Source organism: Heptranchias perlo, chromosome 21, assembly GCF_035084215.1.
Source record: "Heptranchias perlo isolate sHepPer1 chromosome 21, sHepPer1.hap1, whole genome shotgun sequence".
NCBI lineage: Eukaryota > Metazoa > Chordata > Chondrichthyes > Hexanchiformes > Hexanchidae > Heptranchias > Heptranchias perlo.
Genome location: NC_090345.1, coordinates 16,052,119 through 16,066,686, shown reverse-complemented (window position 1 = coordinate 16,066,686; position 14,568 = coordinate 16,052,119).

Below are 14,568 nucleotides of genomic sequence, written 5' to 3'. Positions count from 1 at the left end.
CTCATCGATCGACAGTTCCGACGGGCCACAGCGAAAAATCGCGTAGACCTCCTCAGAAGACTAACACGGGACGCAACCAACAGAGTACCCTTCGTCGTCCAGTACTTCCCCGGAGCGGAGAAACTACGCCATGTTCTCCGCAGCCTTCAACATTTCATCAATGATGACGAACACCTCGCTATGGCCATCCCCACACCTCCACTACTCGCCTTTAAACAGCCACCCAACCTCAAACAAACCATCGTTCGCAGCAAATTACCCAGCCTTCAGGAGAACAGCGTCCACGACACCACACAACCCTGCCACGGTAACCTCCGCAAGACATGCCAGATCATCGACACAGATACTACCATCACACGAGAGGACACCACCCACCAGGTGCACGGTTCATACTCCTGTGACTCGGCCAACGTTGTCTACCTCATACGTTGCAGGAAAGGATGCCCCAGAGCATGGTACATTGGCGAGACCATGCAGATGCTGCGACAACGGATAAATGGACACCGCGCAACAATCGCCAAACAGGAGGGTTCTCTCCCTGTCAGGGAACACTTCAGCAGTCATGGACATTCAGCCACCGACCTTCGGGTAAGCATACTCCAAGGCGGCCTTCGAGACACACGACAACGCAAAATCGTTGAGCAGAAATTGATAGCCAAGTTCCGCACCCATGAGGACGGCCTCAACCGGGATCTTGGGTTCATGTCACACTACACGTAACCCCACCAGCGAACAAATGTTATCTGTTTTTAATATAACGGGTCATTGACTGTCTTCCTTCTCTCTCTCTCTCTCTCTCTTTTTTTGGGGGTTTGTATATTCGGTGGCCTTTGTAGGTGACACCTTTCTGTCTGCTCACTGTGATTGCCTTGGCAACGGGCAGTAATCACCAGGCATTGTTCTGTGATTTTAAAATGCGAAGGATTCGAAAATTTCATTTCCACACCGTTCACCTGACGAAGGAGGAAGCCTCCGAAAGCTTGTGGAATTTAAAATAAATTTGTTGGACTATAACTTGGTGTTGTAAAATTGTTTACAATTGTCAACCCCAGTCCATCACCGGCATCTCCACATCATATTCTCACAGACGCAAGGCCTGTGTTTCGCTTTTTAGCCGAGCACCTAAAGTTTTGCAGGATGGGATGCCTGACTATGATTTGGTCTAGAAATCGTATTTCTTACACACTCCAACCTCATCCTCTGCCTCTACTCTTTGGTTTACCTCTGTGGCATTGCTCGCTTGTGCTTCCACTCCTACCTGCCCCAATATAATCACTGGGGCAGAAATCGCTCCCCAAATAATGAAGGAGCTCATCAGCATTTTCCATTGTTTGTGGCAAATTGAAGGAGCAAGTTCTGGTGTTTGCACATGTGCAGTGAAATGCGGAAATCAGGAACTCACTCCTAGTGGTTCACCAGCGATATAACAGCTTCGAATTAAAGGGCCATCGCACACCGCAATCAGGGAAATCATTGAAAAAGCATCAACTTGCTTATCTGCCCAACTGGAAAGTAACTAATTACCCCACCAAACAGGTACACTTAAAAATACCAGGTCTAAAATAAGTTTCAACAGCATGGTAGGTCTTAATGACTGCCAAACAACTAAAATTAACTTTTAAAAATGTGGAGTCTCATATTACTCCATATTTTAATAGTTTTTTACATTTCCCTTCTGTCTCTTTAATTTAATTCAATTATTCCTTTGCCTTTTTATTAAAAAAAATTAAATTTTTATTTACAATGACTTACAGAATACTAACTTTAAATGAATGAAGTCTGCTTGCCTGCTTGAGCAATGCAGCCTGAATCTGTGGGCGTGACTTCTCTTTCTGACAGATTTTGTGGGCATCTTCTCCTCACTGACGTTTCCAGCTACGCGGCAACTCACGCTGCTCAGAAGCTGGGTTGATAGCGCACAATTTTTTAAAAGTTCAAATTCGACCAATTCGACGCCACACAGCCCGCAGTATTTTCGTTAATTTAATTTTCAGGATCTGCGGTGAGTGTTGCCTCACTGCTCGGAGCGATTTCTGGCCATTATATTTCCTCAAGTGGATGTGTTCCCGTGGAGGAGGTTAGGCAGAAAAGTTAGAATTGTCCGCACTCTTTCTAAATGCTGCTCTCCTTCCTGTGCAAGTGGGGCATACCTCCTTGAAAATGTTCAATTTATTAAAAATGGTGCATTTTGTTTAAGATTAGAACACTTTTTTTTATTTCACAGTTGATAGATTTTTAATCTTGAAAGAAAATGATAGGAAAAATAAATTAAATTTAGGTTTAATCATATAAACCGATCAACCTGATATCTCTTTCCTCAAAAGCTGCCTAAACAGTCATCAGCTGAGGCTGAAAAAGTTATTTCTTGCAAGATTAATCACAAAGTATTACTCCTTGTTACTGGCAGCCTTTCAGATCTTTAACATTTTACTCTATTGTTTCTTTTCAGATCCCTTGGGCTCGATTTTACCACCCGCTATCGGGTGCGTTCTCGGCAGGGGGGCCCCGAAAATCCCGAAATCCAGGAGCGGGACCGGATCGCGCCTCGATCCCGCCCACTTCCGGGTTCCCCGCTGACGCACCGGCGTGCACGCGCAGCCCCCGCTGGTGGGAATCCCGCAGGCAATTAAAGCCAGCGGGATGCCACTTGACAATATTTAGTTTGGTATTTCAGGTCATTAACTGACCTGATTAAGGGACGATGTGGGATTTTTGATCAACATGGGACTGTTTCCCACACTGGGGGAAACACTCCCAGTTCAAATGGACATGTTGCAGCTGTCAGCCTGTGGCAGCTGCAAAGGTCCATTTGACAGGTGGTGGGGGGGGGGGACCCTCACCCATTGCAGGAGGCCACTCTGTCACTTGGGACAAAGTTTGGCCTCCACCACCCTCCTCCTGACGGTCAAAGTCACCAACCTGCACACTTATCCCAGGGTCTGGAGACATGTACCTACCTTGCGGACCCCCTCAGATGTACATCTTGCGGATGGGGGCCGCCGTAGCTGCAGTCATGACCTCCTCGGAGGGCGAACAGTATCACCAGCCTCACCATCCACGCCATCCACCTCTGACACGTGGAGCTCCACAACACAGTGCTGTGACACATCCACCTGTACAGCAGGAGGGAGGGCTACCGCAGAGAGAGATGCGTTGCAGAGGGCACTACCCTCGCCACAGGTTCCACAGACCGAGGCTCAGCCTCCTGGACCTCTCTGAGCAGCAGTGCACACGGAGGCTCAGAGTCACTCGACATGTAGCCGTGGACATCTGCAGCCTCTTTCATGCCGAGCTGCTCCTGGCTGGCCTGTGCACCATCTTCCTACCTGTCGCTGTCAAAGTCACCACTGCCCTCCCGAATTTCTCCTCCACAGCCTTCCAGGGTGCAAACGGGGACATCGCCGATGTCTCTCAGTCGTCTGCGCAGAACAGCCCTGCAAATACACCTACACCCACTCTGCAGTGACACAATGGGTGGCATCAGTGGTGGGTCCTCATAGTGATACCCAGGAGCGGGCATTATTGCACAAACCGGACAGGATTCGCGAAGACATGGCAGTAGTGGTGCCAATATAATGTGTGATGTGAGTTGTTCTGAAATTCAATATAAGTAACAACCATGACAAACCCTCAAACACCCTTGTGCATCCCCTTCATGCTCACGATACGTTTGCCTTACGCTGCCTACTGCACATATGTGATGCATGCCCTGTGGCTGCAGTACAGGTGGTGTCAGGTTGAGTGAGGCTGGCCGTGAGAGAGATGCACGAGAGGGTGAGTATGGGATAGAGCCATGAGATTGTATGAGGATTGGGTTGCGTGGTAGTGGCGGGGTGAGTACTGGCGAGGTGAGTAGGTGCAGGTAAGATGAGGATGGGGTTTGAGTGGGTATGAGGGGTGATGTGACAGAGTAGTGTTGGCAGTGCCGAAGGAGATGTGGGGTGGGGGCAGTGATGTGGCAGACGAAGTGTAGGGGAAAGACTACGTGTACTCATTTTGGCTGACCTACTGAGGTCATTGGACCGCCTCCTGCACTGTGTGCAGGTGGGCGATATGTTGGTGGCGCAGGTGACCCCCTCTGCCACCTCGAGCCAGGCCTTCCTGGTGGCGGAGGCGGGCCGCTTCCTCCCGGCCGCCGGGGGGAAGATCTCTGTCCTCCCCCTCCTCCTCACCCTATTGATACCTAGGGTGAGGCATCATTAAACTGGGAGCAGCCTTCCCCCTGGGCTGCTCCATGCAGTCATCTTTGCTATTGGTTGCAGCATCTGTCAGTGGAGGACTGCCCCTTTAAATAGAGCGCCTCCAGCTGACAGATCTTACTGCGCATGCGCAGCCCGCCCGACGCGCAGATCAGCAGCGGGGAACCCGGAGCAGCAGGTAAGTGGATCCAATTAGTGGGTTGCCTGCTACGATCGCGTGGGAAACCCACTAATTTCACCGGGCGCGTTACCCACGCGCCCGCTTGCCCATCCGCCGAGAACCCGCATCCCTGCTAAAATCGGGCCCCTTACTTCCCCCTCACCTCATCTGCACTGCCACAGTTCAACTGAGTGGGATGTAGGACCTGGGATGCAAGGATGGAGCCCTTCTGAAATACAGTGATCCATCTAAATGTCTGGTCAGAAGATGATGTGGAGATGCCGGTGATGGACTGGGGTTGACAATTGTAAACAATTTTACAACACCAAGTTATAGTCCAGCAATTTTATTTTAAATTCACAAGCTTTCGGAGATTTTCTCCTTCCTCAGGCAAATGTTTTTGACAAAAACATTTGCCTGAGGAAGGAGAAAATCTCCGAAAGCTTGTGAATTTAAAATAAAATTGCTGGACTATAACTTGGTGTTGTAAAATTGTTTACAATGGTCAGAAGATGGCAGCACTCACTCAAGTAAACTTGCTAAATTCAAATGTCAGTTGAAGCTGAATTTGAACACTGACAATCTGGTTAGCAGTTCAATGCAACTAAGTTACAAAGTGAACACAAGACGATCTTGCACTCTACCACAATTCTACTGTGTTAAACTAAAGACAAGGGCCATGAAATTATCCCAGGAATAGTAGTGAACAAATTCTTGCTCATCTAAAATTCCTCTTTAATCTTTTAATCCATTTATTTTAAACAGGATAATGTCTCAGGAAAAATAGCTGGAAGAGGAATTTCAGATGAAAGTGTTAATCATTCAAGCGGTACTATCCCGCGGTGTAATTTCAAGGTCCTAATGTTTGGTGGAGGACAGTCTTGATGATATTGTATGTGAACTGGCAGCCTTAGCTTAAGAACCATTTTTGTACATCACCAGGAGATTGGGGAAAGGGAAGCTGTTCTGCTCCTACTTCATTTTGAATGAGCTGACCAGACAGGAAGCACAGTCCAAAAGGCAGTAGTGATTGACAGCAGCAGGAGAGTGTCACATGTGTATAGCATCATAAGCAGACCGATTGGAAGATTCAATTACATCTAGCATTCTACCCAAGCACATAGACAGGAAGAAAACAAATGCTTAAAAAAAAATCAATTAATAATTCTAATTTAAAAAGCGGTGAATGTGAAAAATCAAATTTACATCAAAACTGAACACAGATGCTGTTATGCAATCAACCAGTCAATCACTTACTTTACAATGATGACAGTTCAATCATAGACTGAATTGGTATTTACAAGCTGCTGATGAATCACATTAAAACCCATAGGGGAAATAATGGTAATAAAGACAAATAGAATATGTCACCTTGGCCAGCGAGTCCTATGACTAAAGAACATTTGCAACCATGCCACTTAATTATTTTGTAATTTATTCTACAGAATGCAAAGCCACATGGTTCAGGGCCCTTTATGGCTCTGTTGTAAGAAGGGAGAAGATTGAAGAACAGTCCCAGCATGATTCCTGGCGTGCTGCAACAACTGATTTGCTGCCGCAATTTGGAAAAATGTACATATTTGCATACTGGGTGCATGCCTGCCATTGCTGCTGCCCCCAGTCATTTCCAGTATGCACCTGGCTCTATTTTTGGTCCCCTGTTATTTATCACCATATGCTAGCCGTTGGCGACATCATCTGCAAGCATGGGGTCAGCTTCCACATGGATGCTGCTGAAACCCTACTATCCCCCTCCACCAACACCACTGACTCCAAATCTATCTTGCTGTACTATTTGACTGATCTATCTGACATAAAGTCCTGAACAATTCAAAATTTCCTACAATTCAGCATCAGCAAAACTGAAGCCATCTGTTTTGCTCTTGCAAGCAGGAACTTTGAGTCTGACTCCATCAACCTCCCCAGCTGTTAGCTCAGGGTTGAACCTGGCGGTGCACAGTCTTTTTTACCCTGAGCTGAGCTTTCAATCCCACATCCAGAGGTAGACGTTTTAACTTTCCCCACCAGGCAGAAAACAGGTAGTAGTAGATCAGCTGGCCACTGTACACCCTATCCGATTTTTCTTTCCATTGAACTCACTGGAAAGGAAAATCCGGCTGGGTGTATAACCGGTAGCCATTTTACAACACCGAGTTTACAGCCCAGTGGTGAAAGTTAAAAATCTACACCCCAGTCTGTTACCAAGATGGCCCTCTTCATATTCTACAACATTGACTGCCTGCAACTCTAACTCACCCCAACACTGATGAAATCTTCCTCCATATCTTCATTACCTTGAAGGTTGATTTTATTTGTTCAGAGGTGTTGTGGATGGTACATGAGGGTATACTGGGAATATCCATTTTATATTTTTGGAAGCTAAGATATGAATGAGGATTAAACAGATTGATTAAGAAAGGGAAGATAGATTATGAAAATAAATTAGCAAAAAATATAAAAACAGATAGCAAGAGTTTCTATAGTTATATAAAAAGAAAAAGGGTGGCTAAGGCAAACGTAGGTCCCTTAGAGGATGAGACCAGGAAATTAATGGTGGGAAACATGAAAGTGGCAAAAATGCTGAACAAATATTTTGTTTCAGTCTTTACGGTAGAGGACACTAAGAATATCCCAACACTGGACAAACAGGGGGCTCTAGGGGGGGAGGAGCTAAATATGATTAAAATCACTAAGGAATTGGTACTCAGTAAAATAATGGGACTCAAGGCAGATAAATCCCCTGGCCTGATGGCTTACATCCTAGGGTCTTGAGGGAAGTGGCAGTAAGGATTGTGGATGCTTTGGTAATAATTTTCCAAAATTCTCTGGATTCAGCAAAGGTCCCGGCAGATTGGAAAACTGCTAATGTAACACCCTTATTTAAAAAGGGTAGTAGACAGAAGGCTGGAAATTATAGACCAGTTAGCCTAACATCTGTGGTGGGTAAAATTTTGGAGTCTATTATTAAGGAGACAGTAGCGGAACATTTGGATAAACATAATTTAATAGGACAAAGTCAGCATGGCTTTACGAAGGGGAAGTCATGTCTGACAAATTTGCTTGAGTTCTTTGAGGACATAACGTACAGGGTGGATAAAGGGGAACCAGTGGACGTACTGTATTTAGACTTCCAGAAGGCATTCGACAAGGTGCCACATAAAAGATTATTGCTCAAGATAAAGAATCACTGGATTGGGGGTAATATTCTGGCATGGGTGGAGGATTGGTTATCTAACAGGAAGCAGAGAGTTGGGATAAATGGTTCATTCTCGGACTGGCAACCAGTGGCCAGTGGTGTTCCGCAGGGGTCGCTGCTGGGTCCCCAACTCTTTACAATCTATATTAACGATTTGGAGGAGGGGACTGAGTGTAACATATCAAAGTTTGCAGATGATACAAAGATGGGAGGGAAAGTAGAGAGTGAGGCGGACATAAAAAACCTACAAGGGGATATAGACAGGCTGGGTGAGTGGGCGGAGATTTGGCAGATGCAATACAATATTGGAAAATGTGAGATTATGCACTTTGGCAGGAAAAATCAGAGAGCAAGTTATTATCTTAAAGGCGAGAAACTGGAAAGTACTGCAGTACAAAGGGATCTGGGGGTCCTAGTGCAAGAAAATTAAAAATTTAGTATGCAGGTGCAGCAGGTGATCAAGAAGGCCAACGGAATGTTGGCTTTTATTGCTCGGGGGATAGAATATAAAAACAGAGAGGTATTGCTGCAGTTATATAAGGTATTGGTGAGACCACACCTGGAATACTGCATACAGTTTTGGTCTCCATACTTAAGAAAAGACATACTTGCTCTCGAGGCAGTACAAAGAAGGTTCACTCGGTTAATCCCGGGGATGAGGGGGCGGACATATGAGGAGAGGTTGAGTAGATTGGGACTCTACTCATTGGAGTTCAGAAGAATGAGAGGCGATCTTATTGAAACATATAAGATTGTGAAGGGGCTTGATCGGGTGGATGCGGTAAGGATGTTCCCAAGGATGGGTGAAACTAGAACTAGGGGGCATAATCTTAGAATAAGGGGCTGCTGTTTCAAAACTGAGATGAGGAGAAACTTCTTCACTCAGAGGGTAGTAGGTCTGTGGAATTTGCTGCCCCAGGAAGCTGTGGAAGCTACTTCATTAAATAAATTTAAAACCGAAATAGACAGTTTCCTAGAAGTAAAGGGAATTAGGGGTTACGGGGAGCGGGCAGGAAATTGGACATGAATTTAGATTTGAGGTTAGGATCAGATCAGCCATGATCTTATTGAATGGCGGAGCAGGCTCGAGGGGCCGATTGGCCTACTCCTGCTCCTATTTCTTATGTTCTTATGCTTAGTCCTCATTAACATATCTTCCACATATATTGCTAACTATGTTTACTCCTTGTTCATACCTGATCACCATTATCATTATATATACTATGTATATACAAACAAATACATCAGATTCTGGCTACAAACCACAAAATACAAATGACAGAAGGCCACAGAGATGTGGCCAACTATCCTCTGTTGAAGATTATAGCAATCTGTGGCAGTTACGGTGGTTTTGAGGCCAAGCGCAGAAAATACTGTTGATGATATTATCAGACAAAAGCTTGTTATACTTATATGACATTCTGTTCATTATTTCAACGGAGGTGTTAACCTGTTTAAATAAATGGGTTAAAATTATGGCTACAGGAATATTGTACTAATATTGCCATTGGTTATTTCTAGGCTGAAAATAGTTTACTGATATAGCAAGAAGCAAGAGTCAAGAAACAATTATAAAATTTTGTTAGTAATATATTACCACAACATACATGGTTCATTATTAGAGTTCAGTGGGGTATATTCTTACATTTGTAGTTGTACACACATCAGAAAACATTTATATATATATCTAAAAAGTCATCACAAAATGCTGGAAATGTGACAAATAAAGTGTCAAAACTCAACATTTTCTGGGAACCATGCCTCAATGCTCCCCTGGAGAATAAATCCTGTACATTGTGTATAGTAAACTCACTTCTAAAATTGCCACTACACTATAGTTTATACTCTTCTCATAGACTGTCAGCCTTTACAAAATCAAGTTCATCCAGAACTCTATAGCATGTGTCCTCCCAGGGCAAGGTCTTATTTAGTATCCATTTTTGCCCCATGTAAAGCACCATGAGACATTATTTTACTACATATGTTATAATGTAGCAATATAATTGATGAACAAACGAATAGGCTGAAAGAAACAGATTATTAAGGAGCTAATAGCATTGAAAATAGCTAATAACAGGTTCCTCCCCATGATGGAAAAGTTAGACACAACAAAGTTCTTATCCAATTGTACGGCTAACTAAATAAAACTCAACGATTTGCTTCACCTCTTTTGTTGCTTATTGTATATGTTGTGAGAAAGTATAAATAAGCTAGGAATCATTAAATATGAAAGCAGCTATTGACAGGTTAAGGACCTAGATCAAGTAGCAAAGCCTGTTGGTATGCAAAATACAATGAGCTAGCAAAATGGAAAAGTACTGGTCTCTGCTAACTCTCTTAATTGAAGACATGATGTGGAGATGCCGGTGATGGACTGGGGTTGACAAATGTAAGGAATCTTACAACACCAGGTTATAGTCCAACTGTTTTATTTGAAAATCACAAGCTTTCGGAGGCTTTCTCCTTCATCAGGTGAGCGAGTGACCGTGAAGACCCACTGGCAAAATTGATGGATAGGATGGCGACGGGAACGCTGGGTGACAGGGAAATGGCAAAGGGCCTGGCTCCGAAAGAAGTGAAATGGATACTGTCACACCTCACACAAAGAAATGGGGGGAAAAAACCCTATGAAGAGGTGGTTGATTATGTCCAGAAACGAGTGGACAAGAAAAAGATTAAAATGGAGAAAGGTAGACAGTTGTTGGCCTATGCTACACATCTCTGGGCGCATCAGGGCGACCAGATGGCTAGCTCAACTAATGTTGAGAGAGCCCGAGACAAGAAGTTTGAGAAATTATGTGTAACAGATTTAGTGTCGTTTTTGACTAGTCCAGAAGGGGACTCATGTCGAAAGCGACAAAATGGATTCAAAGTCAAGTAACTGTGGGTAAGATTATGCAGGAGGACAAGGAGAACATAGGAACTTGTGCTGTATTAGTTAAAACCTGTCAGACTTTGTGTAAGGTGGAGGCTAAGATGAAAAAACTGGTAAGGGGGAAGGAAATTAAAGAGGATTGGAAAGCGGGCGTCTTGTTGTTTCAGTCACAGGAGTTAGGGAGGTTGAGAGAGGAAGTTGAAATTCGGAAGGGTAGGTTGAAATATGAGCAAGAAAGAAGAACAAAAAGAAAGACCTTCACCACACCAGGCTTGGGTGAGGACACAGACTGTGTGCCTGAGACTTTGAGTCGGTACAGAATGGAGTTCTGTGATGGAATCAAGAAGGAGAAAGGAAGAGATCACAAGCTATGGAATGTGTTCTTTTGTTTTCAGTATACTGTCTCTTTAAAAAAGTCTGTCCACATTGTGAGTGCTTTCTTTTCACTGTTGCGGGCTAGCCCTTTTTAATGTTTGTTATGTGCTTTCCTTTTTGTGTAATGTAACAAGGAATTTGTTTAGCTGTGAAAGCAGTTATTTCCAGTATTTTTACAGTTTTTGGAAAGGCACTTTTGAAGAAAGAACAAAACGAAAGACAATGTAATGTACTGGGTTTTAGTAAGCATGTGTTATGTTGATAATTTTATCTGTTTGTCTTGTGTTTAAAATCTTTTTGACTTGTGTTTAGTATCTGTTTTGTCTAATGTTTAATTCTGATATTGTTGAATTAAAATGGGAATTATTGAGGTTAACTGACCTATTAAATTGTGGAAGCCAGACTTTTGCTGTGGCCACGTAAAATTCTGGTTCTTATAAAAAATGTGAGCATTTCAAAATCCGGACATGAGATAATCACATAAAAATTGGCATTTTGAATTTCTTAAATGCTTAGTGATTTGAAGTGAATGTTGAGCGATTTGAAGTTAAGTTGTGTTGAGTACTGGTGAATTGATGTGTTAAAATATTGGGACATCTTGAAGTAACTCTATTTGCTTTAATCATGTTTTACTGAAATGTGACAGCTGTTAGCGAACTGACTCTTTGATCTTGTGATTGATGGTAGTCAAACCAAAATGACCAAGAGGAAAAAAATGGTTAAAGGATCTCTGCTATCTCTGTGATAATGATCTGGAGGAGTGGATATATTGTACTGCAGAATTGTTTCATAGAATATTTAAAGTTAAAGAAGGAAATACTATTGATTTCTGCTGTTTTAATGGATTTTCAGTTACTAAGGATGGATAAAATTGGTAAATCGTTTGTGCTTTTGTGGCTCATATTTTGAAAATTGGAAGTCAGAGAGCTGAAATATATTATCCAGAGTATAAATGTACCTATGTGCAAGTTATCACTGTAATAAAAGCACAAAGACTTTTTGGGAAAAGATCAATTTGAACTTCTTTAAAGCATTTTTGTTTTCATGACATCGCAGCTAAAAAAAAGCTGCTATTGTGAATGACTCCTCCCCCCAACCCCCTCCCCAAACCCCCAGCTTCCAGCAGGTTAATCTGCTGACTCACAAGCAGTTTTATTGTCCCTTAGTGAGTTCCAAGAGAGAGAGAGAAACTTTAGGAGATAGACAGAAAATCTGGTCAGTCCCTCCAATGTTCCTCTGGACAATTTTCTAGGTTTGTTTCAGTTTAAAGGGATTATTCTTTAAAATAGATCATTTAGTGTTATCGTCTTACTGCCTTAGTCAAGCATATAAGATTTTTAGGTTTCTTAATTTAAATGGATATTTCCCCACATGATAGAAGGAAATATTGGGCATTATTTTTGTGTTCCCTTTGCTGACTATTCCTCCTGCAGTGAGGTAATTAGATTCATTCATGGAAACATGCATGGATCCTCTCTGGTCCTGGGATAGAGGGTGACAGAAGAAATTTAATGAATTGTTTGTTATTTTTAACCCCTTGGACTCTCAAGAAGAGCCACAATGGATTTCCAGCTATTTTCTTTTACACAGGGAGCCATGGTTTTCGTGACCGCATAAGTGTTGATAGTGCAGAATTACCAAGCGTAGTTTTTTGGCATACAAGTGGCTCCACAAATCTATGGAGCAACCTTTGCTGGGGAAGTGTCGGTGCAGGAAACAGTCCAGTGGTGTGAAGAATTTCTTATCTGCAGACATCAGCAGATATCCAATATCACAGCGGCGTGGTGACAATTTGGACTGAGACTTTGCTTCTCAAAGGCTCGCTTTAACCCATTCAGGATTATTTACTGTCTTTCGAGACAGCGTGCTCGAGGTGGGGAGATATGGGAGTTACCTGCAAAAGTAATTACAAGCACTTCTGTCTCTACTGTAAAACCACCAAGGTTGGGCATAATTGTTTCTGAAATTTGAATTGATAAGATAAATAGATATGAGTTGCTGTTCAAGCGCTCGAGAAGGGAAAATTTACCTGTAGTTTAAAGGGATAATCAAATTACATTTTAAAATAAAATAAGTCCAGTCTAAATGGTTCCTGCCTAATGACGTGTATCGAGGAAGAAATTATTTTGGGGAAATAAAATTGTATATTGACAAGTCCTGTCAGTCCAACAATGCTGCTCTCTGGAATTAGGATAATTTTGAAATGATGGAATGGACTCAGGCATAATATAGCAGGGTATTTTGGGAAATGAATAGTGGTCCAAGGAGAATTTAAGTAAAATAAACCAAAAATGTATTCATACTGGACCAGCCTGTAAATATTGTATTGGACAGTAAAGTTTCTCCAGGGCTCATGAATGAGATGAAATGGTAATATAATGGGATGTGTAAAATTGGATGAGAGGAAGTGATTGATAATTGAAGTATAGAAACAGAGAAATTACACTACCAAATGGGAATTTCTCGAAAGTCATTTACCAAAAGATATCAATCTGGTATAATTGTACAATCTAGTGAAAGTCAGGGAAGTGGAGTTGAGAATAGTAAATTGATAGCTTTCTCTTGGAGATGTTGTGTCCTTGCCTATACTGAACAAGGAGAAAACTGCATTTGATAGCCTGACCACTACTTGAGACATCAAGATCATGCAGGGCGAGATAAGCAAAAACCACCAGACACCTCCCGATCTTTTGATAAGATAACCTGAAAGCCCAAGAATGGCTACAGTGGACACGAAAGATACAAATTTATGTTGCCATGAATTGGAAACAGAGACTTGGATGAAGAACATGATTACAAAGGCCTATGGCCGGGTGAGCTATCGAAACCACTCTTCAAACAGAATGGCTGCTCTTACAGGATTTAATCTTATTGGACACATGACGTGTGCCATGGAAAACACGTTCGGAAATACCATGAGGGAAAAGAGACTGGCCAACATAAAATTAATATGACATGTTGTGTGTGAGGCAACCCGTATGCCGAAATGCGTGATGAAGATGCGCTGAAGAATGGTTCTCAGACATGCTCAGTTACTTGACAACAGCACAATATGAAATTGTTAATGTGGCTCAGGAGAGTGAGAAAACCTTTTAAGCAAGGCACTGACACATGTTCAATAGAGAAACATACTAGTTTGTGAAACAATCAGGAAACACTGGTACCTATCGGAGGGATTGAAATTAAAATAAAGAGGGACATAGTAATTTGGATTTCCAAAATTCATGGTTAGGTTCCTTTCAATTAACAATGAAATTGGGACAACTGGGGAAAAATATCCACAAGATGGATATTAGTAAAAGGAGACCAGGAGAGTCTTTTAAGTCCATGATTTCTTGATAATATGTTATACTGTAGTTTTCTGTACAGTGTATTATGATTTTCTTTGTGTCACGATATGTGATAGTAACCAAATAAACTTTGAAGATTTGTTATGTACGTTGTTCGATAAGGAAATTGGGCAATCGAGCCAATAACTTAGAGCTGGTGGCAATGATCAAACGATAATAAGGATATGAGGGGTCAATAAAGATATTTCCCCCTCAAGGTGGGGACTGTGAGAAAGTATAAATAAACTAGGAATCCATTAAATATGAAAGCAGCAATTGATGGGTTAAGGTCTCAGATCAAGCAGCAAAATCTGTTGGTATGCAAAATACAATGAGCTAGTAAAATGGAAAAGTACTGGCCTCTGCCAACTCTCTTAATAGAACAATGCCGTTGGGTGACAGGATAGCTGCAGATGCATTAGAAGTTGCTGCAA